The sequence below is a fragment of the Oryctolagus cuniculus genome, chromosome 6, assembly GCF_964237555.1.
Source record: "Oryctolagus cuniculus chromosome 6, mOryCun1.1, whole genome shotgun sequence".
In the NCBI taxonomy this organism is placed as follows: domain Eukaryota; kingdom Metazoa; phylum Chordata; class Mammalia; order Lagomorpha; family Leporidae; genus Oryctolagus; species Oryctolagus cuniculus.
In genome coordinates, this window is record NC_091437.1 from 96,697,512 (window position 1) to 96,725,465 (window position 27,954).

Genomic DNA, 27,954 nt, shown 5'->3' on the forward strand with positions numbered 1-27,954 from the left:
CAGAGTTCATCTCAAGAAGCTGTTTTCTTTGCTGGCCCTAAGAAGCAAAGAAAAGTTTTATCATGAGGACGCAGTAATTCAGTCCCATATTCAGGCTCCAATTCTTTTCTTTTTTAAACTATTTTATTTTTTATAGAAAGCTTTTATTTAATAAATATAAATTTCATAAGTACAACTTTTGGATTATAGTGGTTCTTCCCCTCATACCTACCCTTCCATCCCCAAACTATCCCACCCCCTACTCCCTCTCCCATCCCATTCTTCATTAAAATTCATTTTTAATTATCTTTATATACAGAAGATCAACTCTCTACTAAGTAAATATTTCAACAGTTTGCACCCACACAGACATACAAAGTATAAAGTACTGTTTGAAGACTAGTTTTGCCATTAATTCACATAGTACAACACATTAAGGACAGAGGTCCTACATGGGGAGTAAGTGCACAGTGACTGCTGTTGTTGATTTAACAATTGACACTCTTATTTATGATGTCAATGATAACCAGCTTTAATCTCATGGTGCATCTCCTTCAGAGCTCTGGGGTGACCAGGCACACTGTCCATAAGCACTGATATTCTAAAAGGAATCTTCTTTCCCGAGTAGTAGTTCTCAACAATGGGCTTAAAATATTCAGTAAACCATGTTGTAAACAGATGTGCTGTCATCCCAGTTTTGTTGCATTTATGGGGCACAGACAGAATGGATTTAAGATAATTCTTAAGGGTCTTTGGAATGGTTAATTAGCATTGACTTCAACCTAAAAGAACCATTAGCTCCTCACAAGAGAATCAACCTGGCCAAAAAGCTTCCAAAAAGCTTTGACGAGGCACTGACTTCTCTCTAGCTATGAATGTGCGAGAGGGCACCTTCTTTCTATATAAAATCTATGGTTTACTGTAGACACCTCATTGATGATCTTAACAAGATCTTCGAGCTTCTTGCTGTGAGCTTCCATATTAGCACTTGCTGCTTCACTTTCTGCTTTTGTGTTATGGCGATGACTCCTTTCGTCAAACCCCCTGAACTAAGGCATCCTGGCTTTAAATTTTTCACAGCTTCCTTGCCTCTCTAAGCCATCATAGAATTGAAGGGAGTTATGGCCTTGCTTTGGATTAGGCTTTGGCATAAGGGAATATTGTGGCTGGTTTGATCTTCCATCCAGACCACTGGAACTTTCTCCATATCAGCAATAGGCTGTTTTGCTTTCTTATTGTTTGTGTGTTCACTAGGGTAGGCTTTTAGTTTTCTTCAAGAACTTTCCTTCACATTTGCAACTTGACTGACAGTGTGGTGTAAGAGGACTAGATTTTGGCCCTATCTGGCTTTTCCTTAAAATGTGACTGTTCCTTTCAGGAGATCATTTAGAGGACTTTTTTCAGGTTAATGATTGGCCTAATTTCAATATTGTGTTTCATGCACTAGGGAAGCAAAATGAGAGGGAGAGAATTGGTGGAGCATAAGACCCACAACATTTGTTAAGTTTGCCATTTCATGTGAGTGTGGTTTGTGGTGCCTGAAACAATTACAATAGTTGGCCTTTATTGTGTTGAAGTGTTTTCCTTTTATTCCTAATTACATCCTAGGGATAAATCCCACTTAGTCATGGTATATGATTATTTAAATGTAAAGCTGAATCTGGTTTTCTGGTGCCGTTTAAGGATTTTTGCATTATATTCATCAGAAATATTGCCCTGCAGTTCTCTTTGCTTGTGATATCTTTATTTGGCTTTGGTATCAGGGTAAAGCTGGCCTCTCAAAACTTGTTTGGAAGTTGCCCTCCTCTTCAATTTATTTGAACTGTTTGAGCACGGCTGGTATTGATTTTTCTTTAAATGTTTGGTAGACTTCACCAACAAAGCCATCTGGTTCTGGGTTTTCTTTATTGGGAGGGTTTTGATTAGTGATTTAATCTCTGTATTAGTTATGGGTCTGTTAAGATTTTCTGCTTATTCATGGTTTAATCTTGGTAGGTTGTAAGTTTCTAGAAATATATCCCTTTCTTCTAGATCATACAATTTGTTGGTGTATAATTGTCCACAGTAGTCTCTTATGCTTTATATTTCTTTGGACTCATTTGTAATGTTTACTATTTCATTTCTGATTTTGTTCTACTTGAATCTTTTTTTCTTGGTCTAGCTAATGATTTGTCAATATTGTTTTTCATTTCAAAAAACCAACTTGATTACATTGCTCTTTTTCTGTTTTTCTGTTTTCTACTCCATTTATTTCTGCGTTAGTATTTGTTATTTGTTTTCATCTGCTACCTTTGGGCTTAGTTTCTTTTTCTCTTTCTACTTATGGTACAAAGTTAGGTTATTTGAGATCCTTCTTCCTTTTCAGTACAGGTGTTTATCACTGTACACTTCCCCGTAGCACTGGTTTTACTACAGCCCGTAAGTTTTAATATGTTGTGCTTTTTACTTCATTTGCCTCAAGGTATTTTCTAATTTCCTGTTTTATTTCTTCTTCAACCAAATGGTTGTTAACAAGTGTATTTTTAATTTGTGAAGTTTCTGGTTTTCCTTCTATTCATTTCTAGGTTTATTCCATTGAGGTCTGAAAAGATAATTGGTGTGATTTCAATTGGCTTCAACTTGCTGATACTTGCCTAGTGACTGCACATGTCATCTGTCCTGAAGGGAGTTCCGTGTGAGTGTGAATGCAATGTGTATCCGTATGCCTTTCAGATCCATCTGGCATTTGGTGTTATTTATGTTGTTTGTGTTCTTACTGATCTTCTGCCTGGATATTCTATGTTATTTAAAGTAGAGTATTGAGCTCTCCTACTATTGTATTGTTATTTCTTCCTTCAGTTCTATCAATGTTTGTTTTATAGATTAAGGTGCATTGTTGATAGAAGTATCTTATAATGGTTATAGCTTCTTGGTGGATTGGTCCTTTTACCATTATAATGTCCTTATCTTTTGTGACAGCTGTCAACCTAAAATTTATTTTGGGGCTGGTGTTGTGGTTTAGAGGGTTAAGCTGCTGCCTGTGATGCCAGCATCCTATATGAGTCCCAGCTGTGCCACTTCCAATCCAGCTCTCTGCTAATGCACCTGGGAAGGCAGCAGAAGATAGCCTAAATACTTGGGCCTCTTCACCCATGTGGGAGACCCAGAGGAGGCTCCTGGCTCCTGGCTCCTGGCTTCAGCCATGGCTGTAGCAGCCATTTGGAGTGTCAACCAGTGGATAGAGGATATCTCTTGTGTCTCTCCCTCTATCTCTCTGTAACTCTGCCTTTCAAATAAATAAATCTTAAAATAATTATTTTGACTGCTGTCAGTTTCACTGCATCTCCTCTCCTTTGGATGGCATTTGCATGGAAATCTTTCCCATCCATTTATTTTAAGCCTATGTGCATCCTTAAATCTAAAGTGAATTTCTTGTAAAGAGCAGGTTGTTATTTTTTATTTTTCATCCATTCAATCATTTATGTCTTTTGGTGGGGAGTTCAAATTTATATGTAATTATTGATAAGGAAGGATTTACTCTTTCCATCTTGTTCATTGTGTTCTCTGTCTTGTATCTTTTGTTATTTTCCTCTACTGTTTTCTTCTTGCTTTGTCTTTAGAGAATGTGTTGCATTTTGGTTCCTTTATCTTTTCTTCTTTGCAGTTTCTTTTTCTTTTTTTTTTTTAAAGATTTTATTTATTTGAGAGGTAGAGTTACAGTGAGAGTAAGAAACAGAGAGAAAGCTTCCTTCCGTTGGTTTACTCCCCAAATGGCTGCAACAGCTGGAGCTGCATTGATCCGGAGCCAGAAGCCAGGAGCTTCTTCCAGGTCTCTCATGTGGCTGCAGGGGCCCAAGGACTTGGTCCATCTTCTACTGCTTTCCCAGACCATAGCAGAGAGCTGGATTGGAAGAGGAGCAGCTGGGACTAGAACCGGCGCCCATATGGGATGCTGGCGCCGCAGGCGGAGGATTAACCTACTGTGCCACAGCACCAGCCCCATTTTTTTTCCTAAGATTTATTTATTTATTTGAAAGTCAGAGTTACACAGAGAAGGGAGAGGCAGAGAGAGAGAGAGAGAGAGAGAGAGGCCTTTCATCCGATGATTCACTCCCCAATTGGCCACAACAGCCGGAGCTGCGCCGATCCGAAGCCAGGAGCCAGGAGCCAGGAGCTTCTTCCGGGTCTTCCACGCGTGGATGCAGGGGCCCAAGGACTCAGGGCATCTTGTACTACTTTTCCAGGCCATAGCAGAGAGCTGGATTGGAAGTGGAGCAGCCGGGACTCGAACTGGAGCCCATGTGGGATGGCCGGCACTGCAGGCCAGGGCGTTAACCCGCTGCACCACAGTGCCAGCCCCCTCTGTAGTTTCTTTAGGTACTTTTTGTATGTGTAGTTACCTTGGGGCTTACATAAGATATCTGGTAGTTAGAATGGTCTATTTTAAGCTGATAACAATTTAAAGTTCAATTCCATGTAATAACTCTAACTTCCCCACACTTGTCATTCTTGTCATAATTTACATCTATTCACATTTTTATCATTTAGCATATTTTGTTATAGCTATTTTTAATATTTTTGTTTTTTTAACTTTTTGAAAATAAATAAATATGCCTTTATTTATTTGAGAGAGTGATGGAGGCAGGGAGAGATCTTTCATTTTCTGATTCACTTTGCAGAAGCCTGCAAAATTTGGTGACATGGATGAGAGGCTATTAAATTTTTACTCCAGGATTTTGTTGTGCACGAAGACAAACATGCTAAGTGCTGATAGGTATAACATGAACAGAGTGATAAAATGTATTTAAAAGGAAAGAAAGTGAACATACATACATGCATGGGTGTAGGCAGCCCCATACAGAAAAATACCTATAATGAGTGGGCTATAGGACTGAAGATTTGCCCAAAAGGAGAATGGGAGACAGAGAGAGCATCTGGCTGTGCTGTAGTCCCTCCAGCTGTGATCTGCAGCCAGGTTTGGAGGGGTGGAGGAGAAGAGAACCCCTTCCAGTTGTTGGTCTCTTTTATGAAGTAGGGATGGTGCCTCCCATGCACGAAGCCACCTAGGAATTACATGGCACTTCTATAAGCTCCACATCCTTATTTTCATGGCATCCTTGCTTAGGTCCCAGATAAAGCAGATGCATCCTGGGAGAGGGGGTGTTTTACTAATGAGTAAGAGAGAGATTGTGATCTTGATCTTCCATCTGTGGGTTCACTCCCCAGATGGCCACAACAGCCAGGGCTGACTCCTGAAGCCAGGAGACAGAAACTCCATCTGCGTCTCCCATGTGGGTACAGGGGCCCAAACGCTTGAGCCATCTTCCAATGCTTTTCCTAGGCCATTAACAAAGAGCTGCATTGGAAGTGGATCAGTTGGGACAGGAGCTGGCACCCATACGGGATACCAGCGTCCCAGGAGGCAGCCTAATTTGCTATGCCATGGCACCACGCCTATGCTTCATTTTTGAATGACAGCTTTGTTGGGTATAGTATTCTTAATTGATATTGTTTTTCTTTCAGCACTTTGAATATATCGTTCTACTCCTGTCTGGTCTATAAGGTTTCTTCTGGAAAACACTGATAATATTTTTAGAATTCTTTTTATGGGATGAGCTGCTTTCTCTTGTTGATTTCAAAATTCTTTGCCTTTTGACAATTTTATTGTTATGTGTCATTTCCATTTCTTTGATTCATCTATTTGGTCTCCTTTGGGCTTCTTGGATCTAGTTATTCATTTCTATACTCAGATTTGGGGAGTTCTCATTCATCACTTCTTTGAATAAACTTTCTGATCCTTCTTTGTACTAGTCAGCTTTTCTTTAACTAAAATGTCTGAGGGAATCTTCTTAGGAACGAAGAAGGTTTATATTGGTTTATAATTTTTGGAGTTTCAGAATCTGAGATTAGGCAGCCTCATTTGTTCAGGCATATACTGAGGACTGAAGATGGCAGAAAGATTATCACATGGAAGAGCAGGAAACGCAGAGAGAGATTATGCAGAACTTGGCTTAAACAACCAATCCCCTTGTGAGAACTACCTTCCAAAGGTGTATCTTGATAGCTTAGCCACTCCACAATGCCTACCTCCCAGATTCCAAAATTAAAACAAGTCTCCTCCTTTAACCCATCCATTAATATTAGTCAATTAACCACTAACATAGGACTTGGTACTTTTAATGGTCTGCATGAGTTTGGGTAACCAAATTTTAAGCCATAACATTTTCCCTGTCTCCTCTGACTCTCCTTCAATGCATATCTTTGTTCTCTCTTGATGTCCTATAAGATTTCTTCACTCTTTTTCATTCATTTTTATTTTTTCTGCTCTAAATTATTTCCAGTGACCTGTTTTTAAGTGCAAAGATGCTTTCTTCTGCTTGATTTGGTCTTGTTGAATACTTCTAGAGAATTTTTCAGTTCAATCACTATGTTCTTTACTTTCATAATTTCAGTTTGGTGCTTTTATTAATGTTTTCTGTATCCTTGTTGATATGCTCACTTTGCTCATACATTGTTCTCTTTATCTTTATAAGGGTTATTTTGAATTTTCTGCCAGATAAATCCTGTAACAATTTCATTAGAGTCAATTTCTGGAGATTTGTTTGTTTGGAATATCTTTATCTGGTTCTTCATTTTCCTGGACACTTTATATTGTTATCTATGCAGTAGATGAAGTAAGCACCTCTCCCAGCCTTCATGAACTGATCTTGTGCAGGAAAAGACCATTACCAATCAGTGTGACTCAGCATTTTGGGGACATTTACCAAAGCTTTCTTTGTATAGGGAGAAGCAGACAGCTGAAGTCCATTCACTCTGCTGAGTTGGGGGTGGGGATGGAGTTAATGGTGTCCTGCTGTCCAAAGCAGTGTCTCCATTCTCCCCCATGCTGTTATACTCTTCCATACCTGTCAAAGCTCCAGGATGAGATAGTCAGATGACAATCTTTGGGAAGTCCTGGAGCTGTTGGAGCATTGGACATATTCCCTCTCCAGAAGACAACCAAAAAGCTGGGTTTTTTTCACTTGCTTGCTATGTGTTGAGCAGTAGGTGGTGGATCCCTAGAACCTACAGGCAGTTAAATTATGCCAGATGCGTCATAATTCCAAGATTGGTAAGATTCAATCTGGTTCTTTAGGCCATCCTAGGGAAGTTTGGGTGCTGGATGAATGGATCAACACTTTTTCTTCTTCTCCCCGAGGTGATTGTATTGGAGCTCATTAGCTCCAATAGGCTAGACAGTTGTCAGTCCTCTGGGAAGCCACCTTGGAAAAGTTGGTGCAGTAGATTTATGAACTAGTTTCTTTCCTTCACTGGGAGAATCTGAGGGCTAGGGGTCTTCTTCTGATAGTATGACGCTATGACAAGGGTAGGAATTCTGGTGAGATGGTCTCCTGAATCTTCCTACCAGTTATGATGAATCTGCTTTCACATTTGCTTAGGGTTCAGGAGCCTTCAATTAGTTTCTGTATTTCTTACAAAGGGAATTTGTGAATTTTTGCTGAATGAATGTTTGTGGAGGAAGAGAGGATCTAGGACTTTCTACTTTGCCATCATGCTGATGTTCAAGCATAAACCATTCCTGACAAAAGAAATGCCATACCTTGCCACCATTGCCATTAAAGAGTTGAATTAGCTTTTTGTTGTCCATAGCAATAACATGCTTTTAAAAGCAGCTGAGGTGAGAACAGGAGAATAGGAGAAGTGAGGCAGTAAGGGTGCATTTCTCTTGTACCAATGATTTTTCTCTCGTCTTAGTTTTTCTTACACTGGAAGGTCTTCATAAGTCCATCTGTTAGTGCTTCTAGTAACTCTGATAGAGCAGATTCAATCAGGAGAGAGTAATTTTATTTGTGTTTTGAACCTAGAGATTCTATAAGATACCTTAGAAGGTGGTTTTGGGCTGCCTCCATCTTCCTTTCTTATTTCCAAAATATATGGTTTTCAAAATGGGAGAATAAAAAAGAAGCCATTTAATCACTTTAAAGTCATTTTTATTTTCCTTTTTGTTATCTCCTATTGTTTTATATAACCTCTTAATGGAAATTCTTAAAGCTTTAAAATATTCCTCAAGTCTCAACAATAATTTTGTCCATTGGTCTTTTCCTCTGTCCACAGTATACAGCATTTAATTAGTGTTCTTTTAAAATATTTTTAAAGAATTACTTATTTATTGGAAAGGCAGACTGATGGCAGGAGGATATTCAATTTGCTGATATATGCCCCAAATGCCTGCATCTGCCCGGACTGGGCCGAGCTGAAGTCAGGAGCCAGAAACTCCAACTGGGTCTCACACAGATAGCATGGTTCCACATGGATATCAATGAGCTCCACAAGGATATCAAGAACCCACGTGGATAACCATAGTCCCACATGAGCCCAAGTTGATCCATCATTTGCTGAATACCAGGTGCTTCAGCAGGAAGCTGGATCAGAAGTGGAGTAGGCAAGATGCAAACTGGTATTCCAATATGGGTTGAGGGGGTCCCAAGTGGCAGCTTAACCTGCTGTGCCACAACACCAGCCCTAAATTCTTAAAGAGTTAATTTTCCTGAAACATTTGGTGCATTTTTATTTTTGAGCAGTAATCATAAGGATTAGAAGACATTTCCGAGTGGTGGTAAACCGCGTGCCTTCCCTGAGCATTGTATCTCAGCTCTTCCAGGTTTCACCAGGCAATGAACTTACAGAGTTCCCTTTAAATTAACATTCTCATTCCTTTCTTGGATAAATGGTTAGCTTTGGGAGAAAAAGGATCAGGTAATACTTACTTCTGGATACTTAAATGTGATCCTGCCAGGAAATTTTACATTTTGAACATTTGAGCTTTGTTAAGCCAAAGGAATGATTCTCTAGCAGTAGAGTAGTACAGGAAATGTCAAATATGCACCTTTCATTCTGTCCAAGGGAGGAATTACATTGCTGTGAGTAACAGAGGCCTTGTACCCCACCTTTTCCACCACCAAAAAGCCCTACTACTTAAATCAATCAGGGTCATTTTTATCTCCTGCAAATACAGAATGAAAATAAGTACTCCAAGACTGGGATGGCAGCTTCTTGAGGAATGGAGGGCTTGAGCTTCTGCCAATCCTTAGGATGCATCTCCTGGCCTCATACTTCCAACACAGCATCTGAAGCCCAAGTCAGCCTATGACAAAACCAGAGGGAAAGGGACACAAGAAAAAGGTCAAAAAGAACATGCCCTGGTTGCAACAATGTTCTTTAAAGAGTTCTTGAAACTCCGACAAGTCCTTTCAGCTCATACAAGGGTACATCAAAAAGTTAATGGAAAGTGGAATGAAAACATTAAGTTTATTTTGGTGATCAAAAATCAAAATCCATATATATAGAAGTCCATGAAAATACATATTATTTTAAAATTATGCATGGATTTTATGTTTTTGCATGGAAATAAGCTTAACTTGCAATTTCATTTTTCCACTAGCTTTTTGAAGTACTCTCTTATGTTGTTGCCTGAAATATTGCTTATAACCACCCATGAGTGTAAAGAAGGCTGGAAAATGCAGTGGTTTTTTTGTTGTTGTTCATGTATATTTGGAAACTGAGTACACTGCAAGAAGGAGACAATGGATGGACTGTTGGAGAGGTATTGGTAGCTCTGCACTCTCCTTATGAATCATACAGAGTTTATTACTCTCATTTAGAGAAACACTTTATAGGATAGAATAAACTCCATAAATCCCCCACAAGACCTTGTGTCTTTGTCCTTTCTTGTTTCCATCCCACTGCAGAAGATGATCCTATGGGATTGGGCAGTCTAACAGTATACTCCTCAGTGTTGTCTGTCATAGCTATCTTTGAAACATTTTCTATCACTAGGGCCATTTACATCTAAACCCATGTGTACTGGTAAAATGCCCCATCTAACAACCTGAAGCAGTAAACACCTACTTAAAACAACGCATATGGTTTACTCTTTAGCTTATGGGATGGTTTATACCATCCTCCCAAAGAGGCAGTCAAACGGCTCACAGCTCCCTGTCCCCCAGCCCCACCTATATCCCCATGTGGAAACACACATCACCAGCCTTTCATCGGCTACAAGACCAACTTGTAGTCAGAAGTTGCTAAGCCATCCTCAGCTACTCCTACGTTTCTCTTTGGAATGGAAAGATTTGCCTATGGATTTCTACATTAATGCATTTTAACTCTCACTTGGCTCTTTAGTCCTAGGTGTCTTCATTTCAAGTCTGTGTTCCTAGCTTCTTAGTTCTCTTGGCTAGTTTGTCATTACAAATGGCATTACCTTTTTATGGTAAAGCTTGGACTCTTGTCTTTACTATCCCATTGCCTGCAAAAAGTTCTGTAATGTAATTTTCCTGCCACATCAACTGCAAGGCAAGTCACTCCTTTATTTTTATTGCTGCTCAATTATCTGACTTGGCAAGAGATCACAAATAAACTACAAACAGGGTTGTAATCACACTGCTGGCATTGCCACAGGTCTGGCCAGAAACACTTTCTGTTGCTGGTCCTATGCTCTTTCACATGGTTCCCTTCCCTAGGAGTCTTTCTTTCCAGTCTTTTGCATAGTATATTTCTCCCATATCTTGAAGTTATCAGCTTAACCACCCATCTTCATCTCATACCACTGAAAAGTATTTTTAAGTAATGAAGTCAAAGAGAGGTTCTGAGTCAAATGTTAAAATGATTTTAAAAAGGAAATCATATACTGTTTTTTACATACTTTGCCCTTGTAAACTTTTTTAAGGCTCCTGTATCTATGAGTTTTTGTATTTCCCATAATTACATCTTTTATATCAAATAAATTTAAAGTTCATTAAGTTGCTCCAGCTTTGATGAGGAATTGATTGAGCTCTGAAATGCAACTGTTAGGAGTGAGGCATAAATTAGCAAAATGATTTCCTATTCCCTATGCATGGAAAGCATTATGCCACATTTAGTAAGTGCCTACTGGAATCCTTAACTGCACTTAAATCATGTTAGCATTTTCCTTGGGGTAGAGGCAGAGTGGTTAAGCCTGCTGAATGATTTGATAGAGGGAAGAACTTGGCGGGGAGCCTTGTAACCTCAGGCTGTGAAGTTGAGCTCAGCCCCACATTTCTACACTCCCTCCCCCGCACCCCTTATTATACATACATGGGCTAACTCTTAAAGCAGTAGTGGAATTATTCCTATTTACTCAAGAACTGAACAGAGCTGTTAGGAAGAAATCTTTATGAAAATAATTCTTCCACTACTGCAAGACAGGGGTGATGGAAGTTTCATATGCCAAGAGGAAAGCAGCTAAAAGGGCTAGAAAATTATCAAGAATGTTTTTCCACACTTTTAGATCATTAAAATTGGCTTAACATAGTGAAACTGATTTCTCATGCAACTGACTCCTCCCACCATAACTTGTCAATATAATGGTTCTTCTTGTTTCTTGATTTTAAAAATATCATATTAAAGCTAGGTAGGTTGGTTCAAAAACTGCCAACCTGATGTTCCTAGATAGCATGAATATTTGCAGATGTTCCTTCTCTTGCTGGCATGGTCAAAGAGAAAACTGGAATTAACGAAGAGTCCTTGGAGTTTCTCAGTTTCATGCCTTTCTCAGCCATGATCTTGGACCAGATATATCTACTTTAAGCCTCAGTTTTTTTGTCTGAAAAAATGGGAACAGTCATATCCAGTTTGTAGGGTTGCTGAGTAGCCCTTAGCTCAATACCTGGCTCACAGTATGTACTTGGAACTCAATAAATATCAATTCCCTTATCCATGAGCCCTCACTAGTGATACTACATTATTTATATGAGAATTCTATGTTTATTAAAAAATTGAGAGCAATTAAGTCAAAGAAATACAACTAAGAGTGTCTTTGTGGAGCCTCTTATTTTAGCAATACACAAAATACTGGCATGCATTGGCAGGAGTATATCTTTAGGTTTAATTCCTAGTAAATATATTACTGATTTAAATGGAAAGTACATTTTACTTGGCAATTATTGACTATATATCTATACACACATATGTATATATCATATATATATACATATATGTATATTGACTCTATCCATCTATCATCCATCTCTCTATATAATGTAATAATATGAACTAACTTTTTTTCTTATACTGGCTCATGCTTCTTTTCAGTGTTTAATTGCTAGGTAAAATCTTTGTCTCCTCCCTTTCCTGAAATACCTCCGGCTTCCTACCTCCTTCTAGGCTTTTGCAAGGAATCAAGTTTCTTAGCCCAAAGTCACACAAACAAGGATGAACAGACCTCCATCTGTGGCTATAACATAGTCCCTTATTGCTAGAGAGACTTCTCTGAGCTAATCTCATATGAAATCAGCAGAGACCACTGATACTCAAGCTTAAGTGTTTGTAAAAATCAGAGCATTATGGAAAATAGATTTCTGGGTTCTTCCAAAGAGAGTCTCATTCTGTAGATCTGGAATGGGACCTGAATTTTTTTTTTTAACAAACACCACTGCAGATAGCCCCCAAACCACACTTGCATAGGAGTCAGAAGATGAAAGATCACTGAGAGTATTGTACCATAGCCTGGACAAGCAGAGCTTTCCTCCTTTACTTTTAGCCAGATTTTACCCAACCAAGTTCAGCCTCTGTGAAGATGTCTTTTATACTTAAGAGTGACAAGTAGGCCCCACATAGGCGATTGAACTTCCCAAGTTGCTTTTGAGCTGTGATGAGTCTTTGAGAGGTACACCTAAAAAGCCAGTATCTCAGTGAAGAAATTGTTTTGTTGGCCAAGTACTCATTCAGGAAACTAGGAGCAATGTCACTGAAGTTCATTGGCATGTGACATCACATGCCTTGCCAACTACTCTGCCATTCCTGTGACTGCCACTGAATTGGCACAACTCTGTTGGGGGCAAAATTGTAATTGTGGCTGGTAGAGGGAAGATGGAGGAGGGGCATCAAGAATTAGATCTTCTTGGTCTTATTTTTCAGCTCTTTGAGCAATGTCTATGTTACTATTAACTGACTCAACAAGTCTGGCTCTGCCAATTTCCAGTTCTTTCTACTTGCCTAACCTGTACCCAACAGGGTTCCCCGTGCATGCCAAGTAGTCAGGAAGCATTTATCTAATGTCTTTCAGCATCTTTACTGAAAGACACTGGGAAGATGTGAGCCTTTCAGATATGATAGTTCTTGCCATTCTGGGGTTTATATTTTAGTTCTCAAAATCCACTGCAAACTGATTTGTGAAGTTCTACAAAGGATTTTTGAGATTTAGAAGGAATGAGAAATTGGATTTGGAAATTAGACCTAGTGTTCCTTCAAGGCATCGCCAACAAAAAACAAAGTGATAAATCTTCGAGTGATACGATAATATTTTTTAGGATCCTCTAAGCCATTTTGAAGAAATGTCTCAGAATTAACAAGATGGTCTCTACAGTTTAGGGTCCTATGTAACATACAGGGCTTTTTAGGGCAGGCGTGTGGTGCAAATGGTTAAGCCACAGCTTGGGATGTCACATGTTGGAGTGCCTAGCAAAGAGTCCTGCCTCTGTTTTCTTTTTCCTTTTTTAAAATTTTAAAAATATTTATTTATTTATTTATTTATTTATTTGAAAGGCAGAGTTACAGAGAGAGAGAGCGGGAGAGACAGAGGGAGAGCTTCCATCCTCTGGTTCACTCCCCAAATGGCTGCAATAACCTGAGCTAGATCAATCCAAAGCCAGGAACCAGGAACTGCTTCTGGGCCTCCCACATAGGTTCAGGGGCCCAAACACTCAGCCCATCTTCTGCTGCTTTCCCAGACCATTAGTGGGGAGCTGGGTTGGAAGTAGAGCAGCTAGGACACAAAATAGCACCCATATGGGATACTGGTACTGTGGATGGTTTAACCAGCTATGGCACAGAGCTGGCCCCTGCCTCTGTTTTCAGTCCTGTATCCTGCTGATGCACACACTGGGAGGTGGCAGGTAATGCCTCAAGTACTTGGATCCCTGCCACCCATGCGGTAGACCTAGAAGGATTTTTTGGCTCCTGGCTTTGGCATGACCCAGCCCTGGCTATTGATGGGCCTTTGGGGAGTCAACCAGCACACTATTGCTCTGCCTTTTAAATGAATAAAAACAAACTTTAAAAAAATCATAAGAACTTAAGCAAAAAAAAAAAAAATAGGGCTTCTTAAACAGAGTCCCATTCCTTGTTTTAGTCTGAAAGAGAAGTAGGTGCTTTTGCCTTTTACGTAATATCCAGGCATATTCTAAACACCCTGTGATTCTTCCAATATCAGCTAATTTTACATCCAGACACGGCTTCCAGCCAAAGTCTTCATGTGACCACCCACTAGATGTACAGCCTAGACAGCATGATGACTGCTGTCCAGAAGGATGATCTGATTCCTCTGAACAGCACGCCTTGTGGACAGATGATTCCCATGAATGGATGGTTTGTGAACAGCTTGAACATCCTGTATGTTTGCTTTAGTTGTGGATATCTCTTCATCACCATATTTAGGGACATCTGGTGGTGTTGAGCCTGTGAAGTAAATTAATTTGTTACTTGATCAGCCTGCCTATTTAACCTAGGTACTCTTTCTTTGCTTATGTGCAAATGTATTGTTACTTATATATACCCAAGTGTGGCAGTGTTGCTGACACAGTGACATAATGAAGAATGCTGTTATATCTTCATGGAAAAGGCTTACGATAGGCTTATAATTAGTACATGTTAAGGACATGGCTCCAAAAGTGTGGAGTTACTAAGTGAAACTTCTTGGGACTAATGCCATAGAGTATTAGTAGAGATGAGTGATAGTTAAATTTGAGTATGCATAGCAATGAGAGTATCTGTAAGGAATCAATGCCTTCAGTCATCAGAAGTTGAAATGTCAGGAAGCAAGGGCTTCTGCTTGTAAGAATGGGCTGATACCTGTGTGGTGTTTTGGAGACTGATCTCTGGTTGTCCGTCACCTGGAAGTCAACTCTCCACATATGTATTAAACAGCTGGTCCCTTCCTGGGACACTGCTGGATACTGAGAGGTGATAGAAGAACCAATAAAGTAAACTCTCCATCCTCAGTGTCTCACCAACCTAGGAAATCTGTGGGATTAAAACGATAGTACAGATTGACCAATGTCAAGGTAGTTTGCTATAGCATTGCTTTTCACAGAGGACACCATGGGGTGTGTGTTGTTCATTCAAGAGCGTGCAATGACAACAGCCTTGATGTGGTGATCAAAGAGCCTGCCTCATTTTATAGCTATCTTAAAAGTTTAATATACAACAAAGTAACCTAGAGTTCAAGGAGGTCTCTCTGCAAATTACGTTATTGATTCAACATTTTTTCTTTAACATTCAGAGTAATTATTGTCTCCCTCATGTGGCCACCTTGCCTAACTTCTGGCCTTTATGCTCCATGTCTCTCTTATCTGTAATGTCTATTTTGCCAAATCTGAGAAGACTGAAAATATAGATCTCTGCCTTCTGAGAATCAGAACTTTTCACTATTTAAAATAAGGGTAGCATCCTCTCCCCAAACTCCCTGTACTCCCCAGTACTCCTGATGGCCATTTGGATCCAGTTTGCTATTGTGCTGATTGACTTAAAAGCAGAAATGGGAAAGGTAGGTTGTAGTATTCAAAATCTTAAATAGGATGTCCTGGTATTAGTCTCACCACTTCAGGCAGAGAACACAATATGACCTACTCAGAAGCCTCATGGCAAAATAAACATTTAGAATTACTGTAGCCAGCTTCTTGTTGGGAATGAGATGGAGCAACCTGAACAAGCACTCATCAATGGTCCAAATAATCATTTGAGTAAGAGTAGCCCTTGACAAACCAAACCACAATGGCTTGTCCGTGGCAACCCTGCATGTACTAAAGGACCATCATATGTTGATGAGGAGGAATGAACTATTAAATGTCACCAGTGTGATGTTTCCTGCATTCTTGGATGTAGTGAAGATTCAAGGTGTGAAACCACAAGTTGCTAATGTCTGTTCTATGGGATTCACCCTCCTACAATCATCAAGCACTGATTTTAAGCTTGGAAGGACTCATTTCTAGGCTCAGTGCTGGATAAACACAGATGAAGAACTGGTCCCTGTTCTCAATGAAATGTGTTGGGGGTTGTGATACACAGCAGGGCTGCAGGTTCAGAGGCAAGTGGGAGCGCAGAGGTGGACAGCAGAGCCACCTCAGAAAGGACATGCTATTTAGGTTCCTTCTCATGAGGAATTTGCTGGTATTGGGCTGGTACAGTGTGAGGAAAGATGGGAAGTTGTTCTGGCGGTTTTAAGTGCAGTTGCAGAATAATGAGCATGGCTGCTGAAGTGGGGAGTGCATCCTGGAGGAACTTGTTCACCATATCAGGTAGCCTGAGTTCCAGGGGAAATGGTGAGGTGTGAATTTGGGTGGGTGCATGGAGGAATAATAGCAAAATAATGAGATACTTTGCACCAAAAAGCAAGCTGCTGCTTTATAAAGATTGTGTCATTGAGTACTTAGAATGACAACTAATGCTGCAGTTTGAGGCATGGAGAAGTGCCATGATTTTCTTCTATTACACAGCTAATAAACCATGGTGCTATGATTTCTGCACAGCCTGACACCGAATGCACGTTCCTAAGTACTATATTATACCTGAGAGTGTTCCTGGGCTTTTCTGCTATATAAATAACTATGCTTACCCAATGTTAAGTGATAGGAAGTCTTACATTATCTGGGCTTTGTTTTAATGAAAGTTTACACCGTGTTTTCTCAAGACTTAGAATCTGCATTTCATAAAAGGAATTTGATGCACTATAAGAGGTACGAGCCCAGCTAGGACATTTGCTAGTGGTGTGACTTGGGGACAAGTTACTTAACCTCTCTGCGCCTTTGTTCCTTCTCTGTGTGGTTGAGATGAAAACGCTCACCTTGTCGGGATATAGCGAGGATTTAGCAGTAATGTACATAAGGCGTCCAGAACGGTGTCTGGCCAAGAGCAAGCGCTGGATAAGTTATTATATTATTACTCATTTCCTTGAATCTGCCAGCAGGGCTTTGGTGTAATCCTCTGTAGTCATGGTTGGGGCTCAGCTGTCCAAACCAAGTTACAGATGTGGCAGAGAACACCTTTCCTTTATTCCCATGACCCTCTGGGTGAGCCAGCTCTGCTTAAGGCATGGGCAGAACATATTGGAAGCAACTTTTTCATTTTTCTCATATATGCCCTTTAAAAATAAACTATTGTTAATGCCCAATTTGGTTTCTCACAAACTCAACACAGGACAACCTCCTATGCCATCTTAGAATCCCCCAAGCCAGGCTGTGATTGGTTGTCTTAACAAGAGTGAATTCCCTCCCCAGGCTGCAGTTTTACTTGTGGAATTTAGAGATAGTGGGCAATGATTTTTAATAGTAGTGTGAGCTATCAGATGTTTTGGGACCAGATGAAGCAGGTTTTTTTGGTGATCTCATTACCATACATGTTCGGGTTATCCAGATTGCACTGAAGACTTTTTTTCAGGGCATTGTATCTTGGTTCTGGCCTGCCTGTAGGAAAGTTCTTGGGGATATGATTCACAGCAACTACACATTGGCACACCACTTGTATACTCTGAGATGTCATTTCATATGTATGATGGAAAGGGTACAACCAGCAGCCTGCAAACCATACTTGATAGTGAACTTACATTGTCTGCTATTACTTGGTTTCTCTCTTCATTTCCTTACATCAATATTGATTGATGACAAAGAGGTACTTGCTTCTTGGGCTAAAAAGAATGACTAAGGGCTCCCCATCTCTATAGTCATCTCCTGTTGGGTGGACACCGAGGAGGTAATAACAAGTACACAAATAATATATATACATATATATATATGAAATATTGAATTAGAAATGTCTTAAGAGATGTAAGAGCCAAGTACCATGGAGATTCCAGGGAAGGTGATGTTAAATCCAGGGATGGGGAGTTGGAAAAGTTTCATAGAGGACTACGCTTTCCTTGTGGTTAGAAGATAATGTGTTGGGAAGCCATAAAACAGGTAAGAGGCAAAGCGGGTCTTAAATAAAACCACACTGTGATACTGCAACAACAACCTTGAACTAGCTGGCCCCTAAATCACTTTAGCATAGAAGAATGAAAATGGGACTGAACAAGGGATTAGTTCCAGGAGGCAAATGGGATTTGTAATGCAAAATAAGTCACAGCTCATTCATGGAACCCTAAATACATACATTTAAACACACCTGAATGTGCATCATTCGGAAGGCCAATGCATGTCCTTAGAAGGAAAGGCAGTCTTAGATGTTACTGGAGTCAACACATCCATAAACTCACCACTCTGCAATTAGCTTATTGTCCCTCCACTGCCAAAATACAGCATACATGACTTTATGGCATACAGATATGGTCTGCACCGGGTTTTCTTTTTAAATTCTTCTCATTTTTATTTAAAGGAAAGACCTACTTTTTCAAACTATTTGGTACAGAAACATGGGCAGACATACAATTAAACTAGGAACCACATCGCCATTTTATCCAAGTTTTATTGTGGTCTGATACTAGCCTTTACGATTCTCCCCAGGGCTTTGAGATTTTCTGGCTTGCTTGGAATTTTATAATTGAAAATTTTTCCATCTGATTTTGGCCCTTCAAGTAAACACTGGATAAGCTTTTCATTTTAAATCATACTGAGTTTGAGGGGAGGCAAAGCAGATGTGCAGTTCCTGTTTCACTCAGGAGCCTTAGCCCAGGCAGAAATCTCAGCGGCTCTTGTTCTGGATCCACTGGGATGGATCTAGATAAGAAGTGATTTTGAGAACTCCATACAATGACTTCCCATGTTGTCCAAATCATTCACCATCCACTGGGAACACTGAATAGCAGAAATCTCCCCAGAGGATCAGTGCCAAAGCCATCTCTGCTTCACCATGAAGCATCGGTGTGTCCCCTGTGCCTCTACATTATAAGCTTTGCAGTAGGTGACAGGGTAGACTATTAAATGGGTGAGCTGATCCCAGAGACTCGGAGAGGGAATACCCTATCCCTAAGCACCCTAGACCCCAGCACTAGCCTGGCAGTACATGCCGAAGGTGACATTGTCTCACTATAATTCCTTATTCTCCATCCCTCCCTTGCCATATGAGCTCTGGCTTTCAGTCCTTTCTGTTCTGGAGCCCTGTGCCTTGTCTCACCAGTTACACCTGCAAGCTCCCAGAATCCTTCTTCATAATGCATTCCAAGGGGGTTGGGGTGGGGGGTGCTGTTCCCCTAGAGGAGCGTGAGAGGAGAGAAAGGTGTTTCCGATTGTATCAGAGATTGTGGGCACAGTGATGAGCAGAGGTGCCCTGGGACAAGGGCTTGGATTTATGTCAGCAGGTACAGGGGAGACAGTGATTCTGTAGCATCCTCACAAGAAGTCTTCTCAAACAGTCCCAGAAAGGCTCATTCCTCTTTCCCTTTCTAGGATTATGTTTTGTGCTCATGACAATTCTCAGAAATACCCTTTGATCCATTAAAGAAGGTCTTCAGGCCACCAGTTTGTTCCCATTTCTCAGCAGTATGCTGATCTTTCTAAAACACAAATCTGACTGTGTCTCTGCTACTTATACTCCTTTGGTGACTCCCTCTGTCCTTTAGAATAATATTCGACGTGTCCTTGGTAGTGTCTAATTGTCTCACTCCCATAGCTTCTATAGCCCCCTGGCTCACTTTTCCCCACCATTAAAGGTCTCCTTGGCTGTATTTTGTTTTAGTAAAAGCAAAGACTTTTTAATTTATTTTTAGTTTTTAAAAGACTAACTTATTTGAAAAACAGAGTTAAAGAGAGAGACATACACAGAAAAAGAGAGAGAGAGAATCTTCCATCCTCTGGTTCACTCCCAAAATGGCTACAATAGGTTGGATTAGGCCATTCCTCCTACATGGGTGGCAGAGGCCCAAGCACTTGGGCCATCTTCCACTGCTTTCCCAGCCACATTAGCAGAAAGCTGAACAACAATGCCAGTCCCCATTTTTTAAGCTAAAATAATTAAAATTTGGAGCTGGAGGTAGTAGTATGAAAAGATATTTATTTATTTACTTATTTGTTGAAAAGCCAGAAATAGAGAGAGAAGAGAGAGAGAGAAGGTGGTCTTCCATTTGCTGGTTCACATCTCAAATGGCCACAATGGTCAGTGCTGGGCCAGGCCGAAGCCAGAATCCAGGAGCTTTTTGTGTGTCTCCCACATGGGTGCAGGTACTCGAGTTTTTGGGCCATCTTCCACTGCTTTCCCAGCTGCATTAGCAGGGGGCTGGATCACAAGTGAGGCAGCCAGAACTCAAACCAGCACCCATATGGGATGCTCACATTGTACATAGTGGCTTTACCTGCTACATCATAATGCCGGCCCCCCAATTAAGTTAAGTCATGGAATCAAATCAATGACTCTGTCTTCAAAAGGAACAATGTTTATGTATCTATGTACAAATACAGATATAAATTTAATAATTGAGACACATATACCATAGAGAAAATTCAACATTTTAAATGGCCAATTCTTTCCTTATAAAGACTACTGAAGATTTTATGTTCATTATAGCATTTAGCTAAAAGCTGGGATTCTGGAGTCCAGCTGTTGGAATTCAGATCCTAGAACTGCCATTTGTTAACTGTGTGGCCTTTGCCAAGTTTCTGAAGTTCTCTGTTTTTACATCTCCAAAATGGGAATAATTATAACAGTTATCATTTTTGAGCACTTAACATGTACCATCATTCTTTTCAATATTTTACATATAAAATAGTAATGAATTCTCATTCCCCTTCTGATTTTCTTCACAAGTAACATAAAAACACAGAGAAGTGAAGTAACTTGCCAAAAGTCTTGCAGTTAGTTAGGGGTGTAACCAATATCAGCATAATCTGACTCAGTATTCATGCTCTTAACTACTCATTCACTGAGCTAAACTCTAACAGACCAGATATCCTAAAGCATCTACCTGGTGGGTTTGTTAGGATGATTAAACAATAATCCATATGTGTGACATCATCTCTTTAAATTGATGAGTTATTTAAAGTCACAATGCTTGGCACTTAGTTGTTCCATAAATGTTAGCAGATGAATTATTATTCTTATCATCATCATCATTATTTGACTTTTTCACTTGGCTGCCAAGGTGTATTTAAAATAAGTAGATTCCAAATTGTCTTGCATTTTAAGTATCCATAAGGTCTACTTAAAAGTATGCATTTATTTCTTATTGAAAAAAATTCTGTCTGGCATTTCCAACCATGATGTTTTGCAGTAACAGGTACTTTGATATGTATAGTTTCTAAGCCATGTCAGCAAAAAGTCATTCTGGTAGTTTTTTTTATATAACAGCTAGCATGATTTATTTTTCCATCATGCAGATTCCTTAAATACATTAGAAATGAATAGATCTTAAGCATGTATGAATTCAGTTTTAAAAATTAATGTGCAATAATGTTGGTAATAAGAATGTGTATAAATATGATGGCATATAAAAGACTTATGCTCACTATAAAGATTGACATTTAAAATTTTATATCAATGCTGATTGCTTCTTCAACAACAAAAGCATGTCATGTAATCCAGCAGCAACACGAAACTCTGCAGGGGGTGAGCGTCAGAATACCTTATGTTGCCTCCTCCACATGTCTTTTTCATGTTCCCTTCATGCTGGGTAGCAGCCTCCTGTTCAACCTGTCTTAAAGGCTCAGTTGCTTAAATCAACATCTCAGTTGTCATAAACTTGGTTTTGTCTTTTACCGTGCCCTCCCAGGACCTTTGCTTGTGTGATTTTTGGTTGAGTGAGTGTCTTTGTAATATGAAAAACATCTTTCACGTTTGGCCATTTTCCTGTTTCCAAATCTCCATTCTGAAATCCGAGTTTCTTCCCTAGGAAAGCTTTTATTTTTCTTCTTTATAGCTGGCGCTGTCTTTTCTAACATCACCACACCTGTGTCATATTATCCTGTAAATGCATATTGAGTGCAAATGTATTTTTCTCTTTGAGGGATATAAAGTAACATGTATTCAGAAATATGAATCTGTTTCTTCAGAGTATATGCAATCAATCATTTTGTGAATGAATGAAACTTTGGTTCTATTCCGGTCCTTTCAAACAGCTTCTTCATAATAATTGTAGATATTGATAAATTAGGATGGCATCAACTTCTATGTATATGACTCCCTTATGCGACAAGGACATGGTTTTTAAAGAATTTTCTCCTATAAGATTTTAGTTGAAAATAGAAAAGAAAATAAGTATATGCAATTAAATAAATAGAACAGATGGATATTATGAACAAAAGTTAGAAATAAATTCTACAAGTAACCAATAGAATTCCTGAAAGTTGTTGGCTTAAGGGACTTGAGGTTTTGCCTTCCAAAGATGGACCAGCTGTTTCTCACTTCTGTGAGCAACTGGGAGCATAGGGAGAAATTCAATAATTTTAGTATATAGTACCTTTCACTCAGGCATCTCCTAAGACCTAGTAGATGTTAAGTTACCACTAGACACCAACTCAATGGCACTTTTTAGCAAACAAGCCATGCTCAACCATCTGAATGTGAAGGAAGATTTTGGTGGTGATAAGTCTGCCAAGTAATTTCAGCAGTCCCTCTTTTCATTAGCTAGTCTCTTGTTGGGGGAAGAGCCAAGATCTGCTTATGCTGTATCTTCACAGTTGCATAACATCACCCAGTGTTAGGTCCATGTGCACAGCAGACTCATTTCACGACTGGAAAACCCGAAGCCTCTGTCTACACCTGGGTTAAAAAAAAAAAGAATGGTAACCCCATGCTTCAACTTCAACCCAGTTTCCCACTTAGGCACAATTGCAACTTTTCATTTCTTGTTCTTCACTGGTTTAACATTGCTGCCCTGTAACTATTGAAACCCTCTGTCTCCCTGCTCCTGTTTCCAGACGATTGTTCTACCACAGTCACTCATCACCATCCTGGAAAGTCCTCACTATGCAATTATCTACCCTTTTATCCATCATTATCATCTACCAAAGTGCTCATTTTTCAAGGACTTCAGCACTTTCATTCATTCATTTGCTTACTGTGTAATATCAATGCAGGTCTACAATGATAGGGCCAGATAGGACATGGTGATTATTCTCCCTGCTCTACTTATGTTGGACTTGGCAGTTGAGATTACCCCTCGTGGATTCAGCTGGGTGAGATTTTTACCTAATCATCCCAGACTATGTACATGCAAGTGTTTCATGATCATAAAAACCATACTTAATCTGTAAATGTTGATAGCAACAGGTCTTGACTGTGAGTTATATGGAGCTTTGATCCTCTAACAGGGGCATTTATTTGAGAATTTGCTTTTACCCTCTGAAAGCTGTATTTGGTCATAGATACTAAGTTGCTCTTGTCAATGTTTGGCATTTTTAAGGACTATATCTCAAAATGAGATTATTAACCACGCTTTCAAAAACATCTAAATAAAGTGGATATGTTCATATTTTATGAACTAGTAAGATCTCCAGAATGGTGTGTGTGCATGTTGCTGGAAGCTTTTGATAACTGCCTTACCTGCAGACACTGAGAGCTGGGCAGGAGAGTTTCTGTACTCGAGAAGACTGTGTGTAAGATGCCTGGCCTAGTCTGGGAGTTCAGGCTCTGATTCTTGTGACAGTGAGATTGCAATGGACTAATGTCCATTGTGGACATTATGGAGATAATGGACATATGTGTCCATTATGGACACAGGTAAACAGGTTAGAGCCAAGAGTGACTCACCCAGGGGAAACAGCATGAGGAAAAAAAAAAAAAGAGAGAACTTTACGGTAGTGCAAAAAGGCCAGTGAGACTTAAAGGCAGAAAGGAGTAGTTTGAGGAGAGTCTGGAAAGATGGGTAGGGGTTGGCTTGTCCAGGCCTGTAGAGCCACGTTAGGGAGTTTGGTCTTTATTATATCACATCCTTGTTCTCCAGATTTTTGTTTGTTTGTTTTAATCTCTTACCAGGCTTTTTCAGTACGCCGTCTTAGTCTACTTTCTGTTGCTGTGACTGCATAGCACAGACTGGGTAATTTATTAAGAAAATTAATTTAACTTTTTGAAGAATTATTTATTTATTTGAAAGTCATATTTACAGAGAAGAAGCAGAAGCAGAAAGAGAGAAATATCTTCCATCCATTGGTTGACTACCCAAATGGCTGCAATGGCTGGGACTGTGCCGGGCCAAAGCCAGGAGCTAGGAGCTTCTTCTGGTTCTCCCACATAGGCGCAGGTGCCCAAGGACTTGGGCCATCTTCAGCTGATTTCCCAGGTGCATTAGCAGCAAGCTGGATGACGACTAGAACAGCCTGAACTTGAACTTGGCCCATATAAGGATGCTGGCATTGCAGGTGGTGGCTTTACCCACTGTTCCAAGGACCCCAATTAAGTTAAGTTAAGTTCGTAGAGTTTTGGAAACTGAGAAGTCCAAGCCATGATGCTGGCTCCTGCTCAGCTTCCAGTGGGGACCTTGCTACCTCATGGCATGGCAATGTGACAGCAACTGTGCATGTGCTAGCCTGGGTCTCTTCCTGTTCCTATAGAACAACCAGTCCCATCATGGGGGTCCCATCATGGGGGCCCCACCCTGATGACCTCATCTAATTCTAATCAGCTCCCAAAGGCTCCACTTCCAAATACCATCAGTATTGAGGTGGGGATGGGATTAGATAACCTGGGTGTCCTGTTAATCACAAATGTGAAATTTGGGAGACACACTGAAACCATAGCAGACCCCAATATCCCCTTTGAAGACTTGTCTCAAGCGCTGACTTTATGATTCTTGAGGCTGGCTCACTACTAATTCACAGCTTCTGTGGATATAGGACACAACACAGAAAGTGTTGATCTCAGGGCTAGAGCTCTGCAGACAATGCTAAGGCAGGGATAGAATCAGGAGGGCTTCTCAGAAGATATAGTGTTTGACCATCAGCATTTCTATGGGTGGACAATGGCCAGATACTGACGTCATTCTGGACAATGCTGGCCATCAGAAGTTGTAAAATAGGATGAGAATGTGACTAATTCCATCTCTTGGATTCTTCTGAGAATGGCAGAATGTAGAAGAGCAGGGAGGGACTGGAGTCTGAGAGCTCAATTAGGAATAGGTCTCAGAAGTTCATGTCAGACCTCATAAGCACCCAGACTCAGGGACTGAGTTGGTAAAAAGCATGTGAGAAAAATTAAATGAAAATAATTTGACGTGGGAGAGATTTCCAAGGAGAAGGACCTGGAAGCCTTGGAAACCCAGGAATGCCAAGGGATCCTGTCTCTCCTTATATTTCTCTCTTCAGTATCTCCCACTAATTTATTACATTCAATTTAAGGACATCAGCTGTGAATGGCTCCCAGACTGACAGTTTTAGTTTTAACCCCAGTCTTGAGCCTTAGGTGTGTTTTCAGATTCCTGATGTACTGCTATGCCAGAGTGCCCCGGGAGACCACGCAACCAATATATTTAACTGAAGCTCCTCAGGTCCAGGTCCCCTCAAGTAAGGTAGCTCCCTTTACCTAGTCCCCAGGGCTCAAGTCAGGGCATTATTTTCTGGGTCTCTTCTGTTAGCCCCACATCTAAACCACTGCCAAATTCAGAAGATTTTATTTCTATGACTTGTTTCACTTTGGTTCCCTTCTCCCATTTCTGCTGTAATTACTTAGTCTGTGCCTCCTACCAGTCTCTCTTACTTTCATTTCATCCTACACATGGGTACCCAACCCTTTCTCCCAAAGCACAGATATAACCTTATTTTTTCTAAGAAAACAGCAAAACCAAAAGAACAAGCAAGCCACCTACCACTCCACCCCTACCCCCATATCACTTTGATAGTTTCCCTTTGCCGAATAAGATTTTCCATTTATTTTCACAGAATACACATATATGTTCTTTCATGCTTTGACTCCAGCCTGCTTCCCCCACCTCCACCTTCTTCCCCCATGATATTTCCTGCACTCAGTGCTCCATTCAAAATAAAATAAATGCCTTGCTGTTTTGCTCCCCTACTAAATTGTTAATAAGGAACCCTGTTCACCTCTGCAACCTAGGCAGTGCCTGGAATGCTGCTCAGAGCACAGCAGGCACTCAGTAAGTGCAGGCATACTTTGAAGAGGTAAAGACTGCTGTGTCATGGTGGGTGGATAACCTCAGTGTTTTTAGGAGATGTAGCCAAACAGCAATGAAAAAGGTATAATGCTTAAATGTACTTTGTACAGATTCATTAAGATTTAAAAATATGCTTGGAAACATTCTATTGAGGTATGTACCTCTCATCAGGTGAAGGAAAGAGGTTACCTGAATAATTAGGTTAAAATAAACCAGAACTTCTGGTTGTGTTCTTTGCTTATGAATAGCTTTATAAATTTGGAAAGTTTTTATTTTTTTGAGGGAAACGTGGGCAGCTGAAGGAGTATATTTTCTCTGGAATTCATTGTCTGAGACTTTTTTCACAACCCCTTGAGCTTCTTTCCTTTCTCCTTTTCTCCCTCACCCTCTCCTACTTTTCCCTCCATTTTCCCTCCCACCCTTCCTCTTTCCCTCCTTCCTCTCCCTCTCTATTATCTCCTTTGCTTTTTTTTAATATACAGGAATCTATCCCTCTTCTTTTGATAGAAAGTTAAAAATGATTAGGCCAATCTGTTTCGAACACATCAGAAATGTACACTTTTACAATTAAACTTGAAGATTTCCTCAGATATGCAAGGGATAAATGAAATACACCTTCCCTAATGTTGATTTTAAGTCATTTAACTTCAACTTTCCTCCCATGCTAAACATTAGGAGCCCTATTAAAATCATGGAGGAGTATGTTTCATGTATGTCTTTTTCCCTCATGTCATGTAAATATACACCTAGAAAAAGAAAACTAGAAACAGTGACAAAAACAAAGGCCATGAATATTCTGAACATTGGAATTTCAGATACTGATTGAATTTAGTATAAATACTTACATCAAGTTAAAACTGTTTTTGTTCATTTTTCTAATTTCCACTGAGCCATGTTTGCTTAGAATCCGGGGATCTTCATTTCATGGCTGCATAAAAAATGGCCCAGAAGATCATGGGATTTGTCCAGTATTCCATAGCTATCTATTGGCATTGCTGGAGCATCATGGACAGATACTTGGGAGAGCAGCATTTCTAACTTAGAGTTGGGTTGCCACTGATGTGACATTTCTCTGGTTTGGAACTGGTTTGGGGTCAGGAATATGGGGAGAAACCTAGTCAAGACCATGATATGCATAGTAAGGCTGCCTAGTTTAGATCACCATGAATGCCCACCTTTTTAATTTCTTCTCTGGGTCAATGGGATGGTGGGTGACAGAGACCAAGACAGGAATGGTTGCCCCCAGAACTTGTGCTCTCTGTCCCTGAAACTTCAGAGAATCACCTCTTACACATGATATATTTCAGATGAGAGCTAAAACCTGGAGTAAACACATAGGAGCCTGGAGACCCTTTACTGTTTTCAATCTCCCGAGAGTGGTCGGTTTTTCTCATGGACCTAATTAACAGTGAGCTTTTAGATTTTTCTCTTTTTTAAGAATCAGTCTAAGGAGAATGATGAACTTCTCATATGACAAAAGGCTATATGTGTGTGTGTGTGTGTGTGTGTGTGTGTGTGTGTTTCAGTGTAACAAGAGACTCTTTATAAACAAGTCCTTAATAAAAATATATGCTTGCTTAGGAAAATAAATTAATCATGCATGCTGGCTATTTAATATTGTAATTAGGTGTATATAGAGAGACATCATCCATGGGACACTCACACTTATTGGTAATGGATACATCATTAATGATCATTGATACTGTGAGGATCTTGCTTCAGTCCTATTAATGCTTTATTGTGGAAAGGTAGAAAGTTCATTAGGCTATGCATATGTATACAGACATGTATATATTTTATCACTAAGCTAGACGTCCCTACATTTTCTTCGTTAGCTGTCTTCTCAACATGTAATGATGCCCTTTTATATATTTAGGCAGAAAAAGGATGGCACTGGAGGAGGAAACCACACTGGAAAAAAGCAGATTCGGGGGCATGTGAGGGAACGG

The 27,954-nt window shown here is 40.0% G+C and overlaps 1 pseudogene; it reads right to left on the reverse strand.

The window, feature by feature from the left end:
• Positions 1–495: 495 nt before the first annotated feature.
• On the reverse strand, positions 496–27,399 carry LOC138850094 (tigger transposable element-derived protein 1-like; annotated as a pseudogene).
• Between the last annotated feature and the right edge of the window lie 555 nt (positions 27,400–27,954).